Below are 13,393 nucleotides of genomic sequence, written 5' to 3' on the forward strand. Positions count from 1 at the left end.
TTAACAGCCTTTGTTTTGAAAAAGACTTGAGTTATTTTAGTAAATTAAGTTTTGCACAAACTTTGTGTGTGATGCGTTCTTTGGGATCCGTAGCTGGGGCAGAACAGATTCTAGGTTCTTATTGTTGAAACCTCTGCAAACTTCAAGCACTTCTAAATTAGGCACATCTATTGTAGCCGGACATTTTCTGTCACCATCATTAGTCAAGACAAAAACAATGGAGGGGAAAGACGCTAAACTTATGAATAAATGCAAAAAAAAAAAAAAGTGTTTGGATAGACAAAGGGCCCAGTCATTTTTTTTCAGCCTATAATTATGCATTCCTCCAGAGAAAGTGCCAATTAAATATAGTAACAGGGTATGAGTTTATACTCCTCTTATCCCCCACCCAAAATCAGTTAATCTCAATCATTTATCTCCTGTCTAACCTCCGTGGAATTTTACACACTTCCACCCAAGGGCGAAGGAGAAGCAAATGGCACACCTGGGTTGCAATATGCCTCTTCTGCCATGGGCAAAATGTACCATTTTGCCACGGACAAAATAAGGATCAGCAAGGACAGAAGCCGTAACAGGTCTTGATTGTCGTAGCAAAGACCCCCTTACCTCCAAAAAACTCCTTTGCAAAGATTTGTTGCTCTTCCTACTTTGACCCTGAGTGATAGAAAGATACCGAGACGTAGACCTATGATGGCATTTCTCAAACTAGGTAGCTTGAAGATGTGTGGACTTCAACTCCCAGAATTCCCCAGCTGGTAAAGTTGAGAGACCCTGCTCTGTCGAGACCCATTCCCACGATTTTTTTCATAATATTTTGAACATTTTCTTAATGTCACACACACTTCCTACTTCATGAACCTCAATCCCTACCATTCCTGGTCACCCAGAATTGCTTTCTGCAGATACAAGGATGTGACATAGTTTCATATGAGTTGACGGACATTTTCATAAGGGGACAAGCAGAAGAACAAACCACTATCCCATTTCTCTTTTCTTAGATATGTTAATAATAATAATAATAATAATAATAATAATAATAATAATAATAATAATAATAATTTTATTTCTATACCGCCCTTCTCCCGAAGGACTCAGGGTGGTGTACAGCCAATTTAAAAACACAAGACACAACAATAATTAAAAATTAAAATAATTAAATAGATTTGGCCGATTTAAAACCCCAAAAATTTAAAATACCCCAATGTTCTACTCAGTTCTGTGAAGATGCTGCCCAAACCTGTTGGAACAATGTTCTTCTTCTTGCCTCCATATTGCAATCTTCATCAATCCAACTGTGAGGGGCATGGATCAGGAAATTTCTTCTGAAGTTCAGCAACCGGAAACTTGCATTAGGACGTTTTCAAGGCTGATGAATCCACTGGGACATGGCTCCTAAGAAGGTGACATTCTTCTCCTTGAATGAATGGTGAGGAGGAAAGCAGAAGGCAACTGAAGCAAGAGAGATGGCGTTAGAAGCAAAGGCCATCTTAAATAAGGGATCATAATATTCGATTATAACAGAATAACAAGAGTTGGAAGGAATCTTGGAAGTCTTCTAGTCCAACATCCTGCTCAGGCAGGAGACCCAATACAATTTTGGACAAATGCCTGTCCAATCTTTTGTTAAAAGCCACCAGTGATGGACTTCTGAAGGCAACTTCTGTTCCACTGGTTAATTGTTTCCACTGTTAGGAAGCTTCTCCTTAATTCCAGGTTGTATCTCTCATTGATCAGTTTCCATCCATTCTTCCTTGTCTGGCCTTCGGGTGCTTTGGAGAATAGGTTGACCTCCTCCTCTTTCTGGCAGCCCCTCAGATATCAGAAGACTCCTGTCATGTCACCCCTAGTCCTTCTCTTTATTAAGCTAGACATACGTCTATGGAGAGTCTCGGTCATCGAGGTCATGGTTGTCCAAAAGGTGCTTTTCCTGGTTTTTCTTTGAAAAGCTGAAGAGCTGAAGAAGATGGGAAGAGAAACATCTTCAAAGAAAAACCGGAAAAAAAAACACTTCTTGAAAAAAAACACCTTTGGGAAAACGAGACATCCCCCATTCTTGCAACCGTTCTTCCTATGTTTTAGCCTCCAGTCCCCTGATCATTGTTGTTGCTCTTCTCTGCAATCTTTCTAAATCTCAACACCTTTTCTATATCATGGCGACCACCAAAATATTATAGATACAGTATTCCTATTGTAGGTCAGATTGGTCATTTAATTGACTTTCCATTCTGAAGTCCCAAAGAAAAAGTTCCCTTTGATTGGAGTTGACTTCTGATGACCCCAAGAACACATTTTCTTGGCTACTATTTGCTGTTGACTTCTTCCAAGACCTGATGGCCATTCTCAACTCTGGCCTATAACCCAGTGGTGGAATTCAAATTTTTTTTACTACCGGTTCTGTGGGCATGACTTGGTGGGCGTGGCTTGGTGAGCATGGCAAGGGAAGGATACTGCAAAATCTCCATTCCCACCCCACTCTGGGACCAGCCAGAGGTGGTATTTGCCGGTTCTCCGAATTATTCAAAATTTCCGCTACCAGTTCTCCAGAACCTATCAGAACCTGCTGAATAGCACCCTTGCTATAACTTTGGGACTTCTGCATGGCCTTTCATCCGAGTAGTAACTCGGACAAGATTAGCAAGTTTCTGCTATCTGCCCTTAATATTATTTCAGGTGAGGTTACTCTTTTAATAAAGCGAATCTTCTGTACTCTTAACCAAGGTGTTCATTAGAGGTAATCCTTTACTCGAGAGATAAAAATGCTTTGAATTAAGTTAAAAGCAAAGATTGCTAGAAAAGATAAAGCCAGAAGCCAGCGAGAAAGATAATATTTAAATAAAACATTTTTTTCCTGGCCAGCCATAATATTTTGCTTTGAGTCCTATTACAGGGTAGATATTCGAGCATCCATACGAAGATCCGACGCAGAAGTAGGAGTATGGAAACCACTTATTCTCTGTGTTATTTTACTATAGCAACCATAAGAACTTCTGCTTTGGTGATTGGAATATTGGAATATTCTTTATTGGCTAAGTGTGATTGGACACACAAGGAATTTGGGTGAAGCTCTCAGTGTACAAACAAAGTGATACGTCATAGATCACAAATCATAAGATGCCATCATAAATCATAAGATACAAAAAACAAGTAGTAAATCGTAAGATACCAATAGGAGAAGGAAGTAGGAAAGGTGAGAAGCATAATAGCAATACTACCCTCAATTCTACCCTCAAAATGACACTATAGGGCACCGCACGTCAGAACAAGATTCAAGGACAGTTTTTTCCCCCATGCCATCACTCTGCTAAACAACTCATTCTCACAACACTGTCAAACTATCTAGAAAGCCAGTATTTTACCATCATTATTCTCATCTTCCCTATTCCCGATCTCCTTATCTTCTTATGATGATAACTTACAGACCCCTCACATCCTGGACATAAACTGTTTCAACTCCTACCCTCAAAACGACACTATAGAGCATTGCATGCCAGAACAACTAGATACAAGGACAGTTTTTCCCCAAACGCCATCCCTCTGCTAAACAAATAATTCCCTCAACACTGTCAAACTATTCACTAAGTCTGCACTACTATTAATCTTCTCATCGTTCCCATCACCCATCTCCTCCCACTTATGACTGTATGTCTGTAACCTTGTTGCTTGCATCCTTAAGTTTTATATTGATCGTTTCCTAGTATGATTTGATTGCTTATTTGTACCCTATGACTATCATTAAGTGTTGTACCTTATGATTCTTGACGAATGTATCTTGTCTTTTTATGTACGCTGAGAGCGTATGCATCAAGACAAATTCCTTGTGTGTCCAATCACACTTGGCCAATAAAAAATTCTGTTCTATTCTATTCTAACTTTGTTGCTTATCATTATTGTTGTATGTACATTGAGAGTTTACGCACCGGAAACAAATTCCTTGTGTGTCCAATCACACTTGGGGTTTGGTGTCTTCTCTAGCAGGTTGTTAGCAAGCAAACAAGATCCGCAGGACAAGAAACAATGGATGGAAACTAATCAAGGAGAGAAGCAACCTGGAGTTAAGGAGAAACTTCCTAACAGTGAGAACGATTAACCAGTGGAACAGCTTGCCACCAGAAATTGTGGGTGAGCCATCACTGGTGGTTTTTAAGAAGAGACTGGACAGCCACTTGTCTGGAATGGTATAAGGTCTCCTGCCTGAGCAGAGGGTTGGACTAGAAGACCTCCAAGGTCCCTTTCTGCTCTATTCTTTTGTGACTCAGGCTCCTTAGTACCATTTGGTCCATGAGTATCATGTGGATTTATCTACAAATACCTATTAAGAAACGCCGGGATATTTCCGAGGAGGATAATCCATTTAATGACTTTACTCAGAGGATTTCTAAAGATACAACTCAGCCGAGGGAAAGCATTAAGGGCAGGCCTGCAAACACCCCTAAATATGTATTTATTTCTTTAGAAGGCTTATAAGTTATGCTGTCTTATACAGGTAGTCCTCGACTTATGACCACAATGGAGGCCAAAATTTCCGTTGCTAAGCGAGACAGTTGTTCAGTGAATTTTGCTCCATTTTATGATATTGCTGGCCAGAGTTGTTAAGTTGAATCACTGCAGTTTTGAAGATAGTAACCTGGTTGTTAAGTGAATCCAGCTTCCCCATTGACTTGGCTTGTCGGAAGGTCGCAAAAGCGGATCACGTGACCCCAGGACACTGCAACCGTCATAAATGTGAGCCGGTTGCGAAGCCTCCAAATTTTGATCCTGTGATCATGGGGATGTTGCAGTGGTCATATGCATGTGACAAACGGTCACAGGTCAGTTTTTTCAGGGACGTTGTAACTTTAAACTGTCACTAAATGAGGCGTTGTAAGTCAAGGACTACCTGTCTATCATAATCCTTAAGTGGCTCACGGTGATGTTCCATAAAAACAGATTAAATATAACCAACGCAACTCTGCAACTCTCACACCTTATGGAAGCAAAAAAATCAAATAGACACCGGACTCCAATTTCAAAATGAGAAATCCCACCAGTGTCGTTTGATCTTGTGTGGGGGCAAAAAAAAAGAGTCCGCTTTATGGTACCAGCTCTGTCTAAATCAGTTTTAGAGCTCGAATCATTAAAGACCTAGAAATAAAGAGAAATGTCCTGATAGCGAGAGCAATTAAATAGTGGAAGAACTTCAGGGTTTCCCAAACATCGGGTTTCCTGTCTGAGCAGGGGGTTGGACTAGAAGACCTCCGAGGTCCCTTCCAACTCTGTGATTCTCTTATTTTGAGGGGTTTTTTTCCCCCTTCTAGGATTCTCCATCTGTGGAATCCTTCCTGAAGTCTCTCTTCGTTTGTTGAAGTCAACTCTCTCACAATCTAAGACGGTACAGGTAGTCCTCGACTTACAACAACAATTGAGCCCCAGATTTCGGTTGCTACGTGAGACAGTTGTTAAGGGAATTTTGCCCCATTTTACGGTCATGAAATGTTTGCAAGAAAACAGCCAAGCTCAGAGAGCACCAAGGACCCCACAGTCCTCCTTCTCCTCCTCCTTTCCACAAACCCTACTTCCTCCTAGTCCTGATGATGTTCCCTAGTTGGGCCATGAAACGTCTGCAAAGAAACCAAGAAACTCTGAACCAAGTTCAGAGGAACCAAGGACCCCACAGTTGAACCCTGAGCTGCAAATATTCTTTCTTCCAAGTTGGTTAAAGCACTTTGTGAGATACATTTTGTAGAGGTTTTTCTGTCGATTGGCCCACTTTCTATTTTGCTGATTTATTTTGTATTCTGCTATTTAATGTTCATTCTATTTCACTTTATCGTCTACCACCGAGACTCATTTCAGAGTCAAACCATGCTAAAACCGAATCAATCAAATTTAGGGTGTTATCTCTCCTTCCAGAGTTTTTTTCACTGCAGGAGTCTTAATTTTAATACCAAGCGTTTACTTTTAGTTTGAAGCTCCCTATAGTTTAAAACCTAGTAATTCATCAGTATTTTTTGTATTTGTTTTTGATTTGTAAGGAGGTCGGAGTGAATTATTCCTGAAGCATAATTTGTGTCTATTGCCTAAAGAACTAGTAGTGAGCTATTTAACAAAATCTGGGAAACAGACCAGGGATCAGATGTTACAAAGAACATTAAGACATCAACTGTAAGTTATTTAAAAGTTCAAATTGCCCCTTTTTAAAAAAAATTATGAGCAACTTAAAAACTAACTCTTGAGTTATACGATAGACCAGCACCATCTAATGGATAGCAGAAGAATGAGGATGAAATTATAATTCTGGCCAAGTAGCCCTCTCAAAATTAGATGCAAGGGGGGGGAACTCCGATCTGAATGAGAAGTACTTCAAGATATTTGGAAAATAAGGAAAGAAAGCGCTTATCAGAAAACAGAAGAAAAACTGATCGCTTGAGGCATCAAATAATAAGCAATTAAAATTGCAATGTATTTTTTTCTAAACAATGCCTTGCAACTTTTAGCTGTAGTTTTAAGACTTACAATCTTTTGGTTTTTTTACTTTATTGGTATTACACTCATTTGTTTAGACACTGTTTGAAGTTACAACAGCACTGGAGAAAAAAGATTTGCTCCTCATAATTACAATCTTTTCAGCATCCTCATTGGTCTCATGATTAAAATTGGGACAAAATTTGATAATTGATGTGTATTTATGACAGCTGATGGGGTCACGTGATCCCCATTTCTGACCTTCCCAGCTGGCTTCTGACAAGCAAAGTCAATAGAAGAAGCCTGATTCGTTTAACAACTGTGTGATTCACTTAATGACTGTGGCAAAGAAAAGCTGTCTTGCTTATCAACGGAAATTCTGGCTCCAATTTTGGCCTGAGTTGAGGCCTACCTGTTTATTTATCTAGTATTGAATTTTAGAACATCAAAGTAGCTTCAGATTGTTTGTCAGCCTATTTGTCAGGGGCTGGTATCCAACTATTTTATGTTAATTTTATTGGCTATTGACATATTCGCAAAATATAACAAATCCCAAGTAATTTGCAAGGTTTTTCAATCCAGAGAATCATAAATTCTGTCTAGATTTCATGTTTTTTTTCCCCTCATGAATCACATACGTGCTCCAATCTCAGCAGAGCGTACTTCCCTGAATAAAACTGTGTGCTGCAAAATCATTTTTCTACACTAATGAACACAAGGAAAGGGTTTTTTTTTTTAAAAAAAAACTTGCTCATCATTTTATGACTTTTCATTTTGTTTTTCCTTTTCTAATTTGTAAACTTGGCCTTGTCAGAAGAATAATTTGGGGGTCCAACTCCAAGAATAAATAAAAATGAGATCCAGACAGCTGTGAGGAAAGACGAAATATTTATTCCTAAAAGCAAGACAATTTGCTTTTAAGAGTAAGCTGCAGAGAAATGGGGTAAACAGTAGAATTTTTTAGAGGGAGCTTGTCTCGGTGTGTCTAGGGTGACACTTGAGGGGTGTGTGTGGGGGTACATAGGTATGTTTATTCTTGTGAACATGCAGTTCCTCTGAGAGACCTAATTTAATTAACTCTGTATTTGCAGACCTTATCCTTTGATATGTGGATTAGGTCTGGGTAATTTATTTGGGGGATTAACTTGGTTTCAGCTTGACTGTCAGTTATCTAGCGGAGACACCACTTCTCAAACCATTGTGGATTCTGTTAATATTTTAAGGGAAACGGTGTAAAGAATAAAATATATTTGGATGTGATGCTTCTTACTGCCTTCTGTGCTTTACATAATTACAACATCTTCCCAGTCAAAAGATTGGACAACGTGGTATTGGGAGTGAGGCGTTAAACGCATCCCGTGAAAATCTCAAGAAAATAAAAGTTGACACGTCTGTCAGGACCTTCTTCTTGATGCCCGTTAAATATTTATGGCTGTGCTTTTATTGAGAAATCGATAACGCGATATCTTGCTTAGCATATTCATAGCGGGAGCTCTCCAAAAGCAAGCCATTACAATGTCTTTTTAGAAAGCCAGGAATGCGCTGTGTTAACCCGTGTTGAGCAACATAATTAAAATTCTTATAATTCCCATGACGCTTCCATCTATATTTGGGGTCTTGCCAAATCAGGGAAACAATTCGGTTGCCGTGGAAACTAATTTTACTCCGCGATTGTTTCGTTTCTAAACATAGCAAAAGTATTTGCAAATCTGCCTCTGCGTTCTGGCTTGAAATTCTCAATAGTTGCTCGCCGTGGAAGCTTTGGAGCTGACAAAATGAGGGCAGCTAAAATGCACCCGCTTTCGATTCCTGGGAACAATTAGAAATGTTGCTGGGTTATTTGACAATTAACAATGAAATGCTTGACCTATGGATGCAGCCAAACCATTTCCAGATTATGGGAGAAGAGAAATAAGAATAATCACCTGCAAGGGACTTTAAATGTACAGAGTCCAAGCTCAGGCTAGCCAGCTGGGTTATGGCTTTCGTCCTGTGCTGGATCTTGGGTGAGGGGCTGCTTGTTCTAATCCTACCATTCTGCCTTTGTTACCTGTCAAACTTTGCTGCAGGGAGTTTCGAAATATCCTATCTTGAATGCTTTGCTTATGAATAGAGCCATCTAGACAGCTGGCTTCCTCTTTCAATAAGCTCTTTATCCCCTTAAGTGTTGGCATCAGCTGTGGGTTATTAAGAAAGACCAGGAGCTGCTTTCTGCCTCTAAAAACATGTTTCTGCATTTCTCCTTTGGGGAAATATAATATTCTGTACCTTTTTTAAAAAAATATTTCCCAAAATATTTCTTTCTTCTGGGGGAGGGGCTTCCCACATTCTTTTTATTCTAATGAATGAATAAGATTGAAGGACACCATGAAAGTCATTTAAACTCTGGCTCTGCCTCTCTTTCTCCTACACAAATGGTCACATCATACCATGTAGTAATGGATGGGGTGACCAGGCTGAAATCAGGATGAAATACCATTAATATGCATTAAATTTAAAGCTTGCATTTCGTTCAGGAATTTGATGCAGCATATGTAGTGGCTCCCTTTTTCTATCTTTTCCCAGAACAACAACCTGGATTATTAAACACCTGAAATCCTCCTCAGGTTAAAAATTAAACTATTAAAAAGTTACAGTTTGGAGTAAGGCAGTTCTGCGCTAGCTATAATACTATTTGCTTGGCTGTGGCTTAATGAAAATTCAGCCATTGTGGCTCTTTAATCATGGTTAACGGCACAGCATGAATGATAAACTCTAAAGTGGCTTTTCAACAAGCTATTATTTAAAACACCCTGCCTAAAAGTGAGACAATTTTGTATAGATAAACTAAAAGAAAGCAGAATGTTGTGATTTTTAAAAGAGCCATTCTGACTTTTGGGAGCCTGTAGCTCCCTCTGGTGTTCTTGTCTTGCAATATGACTTTTCAAAGTTTATGGAGAGATCGACAAAATATACACCAGGCAACGTTTTAAATCATGTACCATAGACTGCAAATTTCTTGGAAATAGAATGGACTTTTCTAATTGTAATTTTACCGCTAAATCTGTTTTTATTTTCCAAGCTGAAAGGTTTGATTCTTTATTAAAGGGATGTTTTCTCCCAATGGTGAAAATAATTGTTTTTTTACTATCAGTTCTATGGGCGTAGCTTGGTGGGCATGGCAGGGGAAGGATACTGCAAAATCCCCATTCCCGCCCCACTCCAGAAGGATATTACAAAATCCCCATTCCCTCCCCACTCCTGGGGGAAGGATACTGCAAAATCCCCATTCCCTCCCCACTCCTGGGGGAAGGATATTGCAAAATCTCCATTCCCACCCCACTCGGGGACCAGCCAGAGGTGGTATTTGCTGGTTCTCCAAACAGATCAAAATTTCCGCTACCGGTTCTCCAGAACCTGTCAGAACCTGCTGGATTTCACCCTGTTTTCTCCCCTACCTATTGTGCTGGGTTCTAGGAATGTAACATTGTTAGTTTTCACACACATCCAGCTAATTTATTTAGATTATATAGAGTTACTAGAATCCTACTAGTAATTCACTTAACAACTGTGGCAAGAAAAAAATGGGGCAAAACTGATTTAACCACTGTCTGGCTTTGCAATGGAAATTTTAGCTAAATTGTAGTCGTAATTCGAGGACTTTCTGTGTAAGGAAAGGCACCAGAGTCTGTCGGTCCATCCATTTAACGATTGCAGTGATTCACTTAATAACCCTGCTAAGAAAGGTTGTCAGATGGGGGCAAAACTCACTTAACAACTGTCTCACTTAGCAAGAGAAATGTTGTGGTCGTAAGGCGAGGACTAATGATAGATCCCATGCATTTATTTCTTAGTCCACCTTGTCTCCAGCAAGCTCAGAGGGGCAGAGATGTTTCTTCTTGCCTTAACTGATTCCACAAATTTACGTGGATCCATCCATCTATCTTAGGTTGTTAGTTTGAGGTCCGAGCTTGGCAATTTAGTTTCAAACATTTTGTCACCATTCAAGGAGACATTGTCAGTGTGTTTTGAGTTGTGCTCGTCTGTCAGAACACAGGTCTTTAAATACCATTTTATGAGATTCAAAGACATTTCTTATGTATAGGTATAGGTATGTGTGTGTATTTCTTTTGAGAGTGGACATCAGAATTTCCTTTTTTTTATTTTGCGTGCCAGTGTGTTCACAGAAAAAAAAGTGACAATAAAGGTTATCTTACCATAAAAGAGTGTGTGGCTCCACATCAAATAACAAATCCACAAACAAAGATGAAATCCAGCCTCCCCAGTCTTCATCCTGGATTAATTGGAGGTTGCTTGAGGAAACACAATCACAGCCATAAGGATACGTTGCACAGATTGAACTGCGATGGTAAAATGATGATAAAAGGCTGGGAACATTTTCACTGATGGCCTTTATTGGCACCCCAGGAAAAGTGATGCCCACGTGCCGAGACCTGTTAAGAATTTTTTTTTAAAGTGCTAACATAATCCAAGATCTGAAGTTCTTTGCTCTGCACTTCAGTGCAAGTGGTTTAATTTGAAAATGCTGCCAGATGGCTGGCAGAGGGTGGCTGGCAAAGATATACAGAGAAGCAGGTTTGTGCACCTTGGGGGGAAAACACACCTGTGTTTAGGGTGGAAAAGCAGAAGGAAAACACCTAGAATTCCATCTGGGAAATTTAGTTCAGGTAAAACATTCCATGTCTGGTTGTAAATAGAATTGGCTTAAAGCAGGGTTCTCCAATCTTGGCAACTTTAAGCCTGGAGGACTTTAATTTGTAGACTTCCCCAGCAAGCAAAGCTGGCTGGGAAATTTTGGGACTTGAAGTTCTCCAGGTTTAATAGAATAGAATAGAATATTCTCTCAGTGTACATAAAAGAAAAGATACGTTCATCAAGAATCATTTTTATTTTTTTATTTTATTTTATTTTATTTTCAATACTCAGGGCAGTGCACAGCCAGAATTAAAAACATTAAAAACATGAAATACAAATATTAAAAACAATTAAAATCTATATAAATTTGGTAAATCATAAGGTACAACACTTAATGATAGTCATAGGTTACAAATAAGCAATCAGGAAACAATATCATTATAAATCGTAAGTATACCAGCAACAAGGTCACAGTCATGCAGTCATAAGTGGAAGGAGATGGGTGGTGGGAACAATGAGAAGATTAATAGTAGTGCAGACTTAGTGAATAGTTTGACAGCGCTGAGGGAATTATTTGTTTAGCAGAGTGATGGCATTCGGGGAAAAACTGTCCTGTGTCTAGTTGTTCTGGTGTGCAGTGCCCTATAACGTCGTTTTGAGGGTAGGAGTTGAAACAGTTTATGTCCAGGATGTGAGGGGCCTGTAGATATTTTCACAGCCCTCTTTTTGACTCGTGCAGTATGGAGGTCCTCCGTGGAAGACAGGTTGGTAGCCATTGTTTTTTCTGTAGTTCTAACTATCCTCTGAAGTCTGTGTCTGTCTTGTTGGGTTGCAGAGCCAAACCAGACAGTTATGGAGGTGCAGATGACAGACTCAGGAATTCCTCTGTAGAAAGTTGCCAAAGTTGGAGACTCCTGGCTTAAAGGTATCCTATCAGATCTTTGGATCCAGGCATGGAGCATAGCGAGCCAGTTTGGTGCAATGGTTACGCCAACATGAGCTCTAAGCCAACTTTAGTCGGCTGGGTGTCCTTGGGCCAGCCACACCTTCTCAGCCCTGGGAGGAAGGCAATGGCAAACCACTTCTTGAAAGATGGTTTCAGAAAGAAAACTGCAGGGATTTGTCCAGGCAGTTGCTGGGAGTCAGCAAATGCACACACACACACACACAGAGAGAGAGAGAGAGAGAGAGAGAGGGAGGGAGGGGGAGAGAGAGAGAGAGATCTGTGTTAAAATAACATAGGAATATGTTATCTTAACACAGATTTAGAGATTGGATAACCATTTGTCTGAAGTGGCGTAGGGTTTCCTGCCTAAGCAGGGGGTTGGACTAGAAGACCTCCAAGGTCCCTTCTAACTCTGCTATTCTAAATTGTAAATGTTGGAACCCTCCCAGCCAGTGAAGACCTGGCTGAAAAACCGAGCTAACGGGACTACCAAAAATTCATATCGAGACTGTAAAGATGACCGGCTCAAGGTTGACTCAGCCTTCCGTCCTTCATGATGAGGACCAAGATTGTTGGGGGCAAAGAGGCTGACTCTGTAAACTGCTTAGAGAGGGGCTGGAAAGCACTGGGAAGCGGTATATAAGTCTAAGTGCTGTTGCAATTACATATAGTCCTTGACTTAGAACAATTCATTTAGTGACCTTTTGAAGTTACAACGGCACTGAAAGCAGTGACTTATGACCGTTTTTCACACTTACGACCATTGCAGCATCTCTACTATCACGTGATCAAGATTCAGACGCTTGGCAACTGACTCACATTTATGACGGTTGCAGTGTCCCCCTCCCCCGGGGTCACGTGATACCTTTTTGCAATCTTCTGACCAGCAAAGTCAATGGGGAAGCTGGGTTCACTTAACGATGGGTTACTCACTTAACAACTGCAGCAAGAAAAGTCATTAAACGGGGGAAAATGCACCTGTCTCACTTAACAACATAAACGTTGGGTTCAATGGTGGTCGTAAGTGGAGGGCAAGTAAAATTTTGTGTGAATGCAGAGGGGGGGAAGAGGGGGAGGGGAACCTGCAAGGAAGGCTAAGGCAGTGGTGTGAACCCAAGGGGGAAAAAAAATAAACCGGATACGCGGCTTATGCATGCTGGAGGAAGCCAGATTTAGAGATCTCCCTCGATCCCTTTTTTTTTTTTTTTCCGCAAAGTCGAAAAAGCCGCCTTTGCCATCCGTCCCCGAGCCACGCCCACTCTTTCCAAGCTCCACTTCGGATTGGCCGAGAGGGGAAGACTCTCGCCGCCCCCTCCCCTCCGCTCTTGGTGCAATGGTTCGGTCCGAGCCAGAGCCGCGCCCCGGAAGCGG

The sequence above is a fragment of the Pantherophis guttatus genome, chromosome 5 (assembly GCF_059756535.1).
Source record: "Pantherophis guttatus breed Tessera chromosome 5, ASM5975653v1, whole genome shotgun sequence".
NCBI classification, from domain to species: Eukaryota; Metazoa; Chordata; class Lepidosauria; order Squamata; family Colubridae; genus Pantherophis; species Pantherophis guttatus.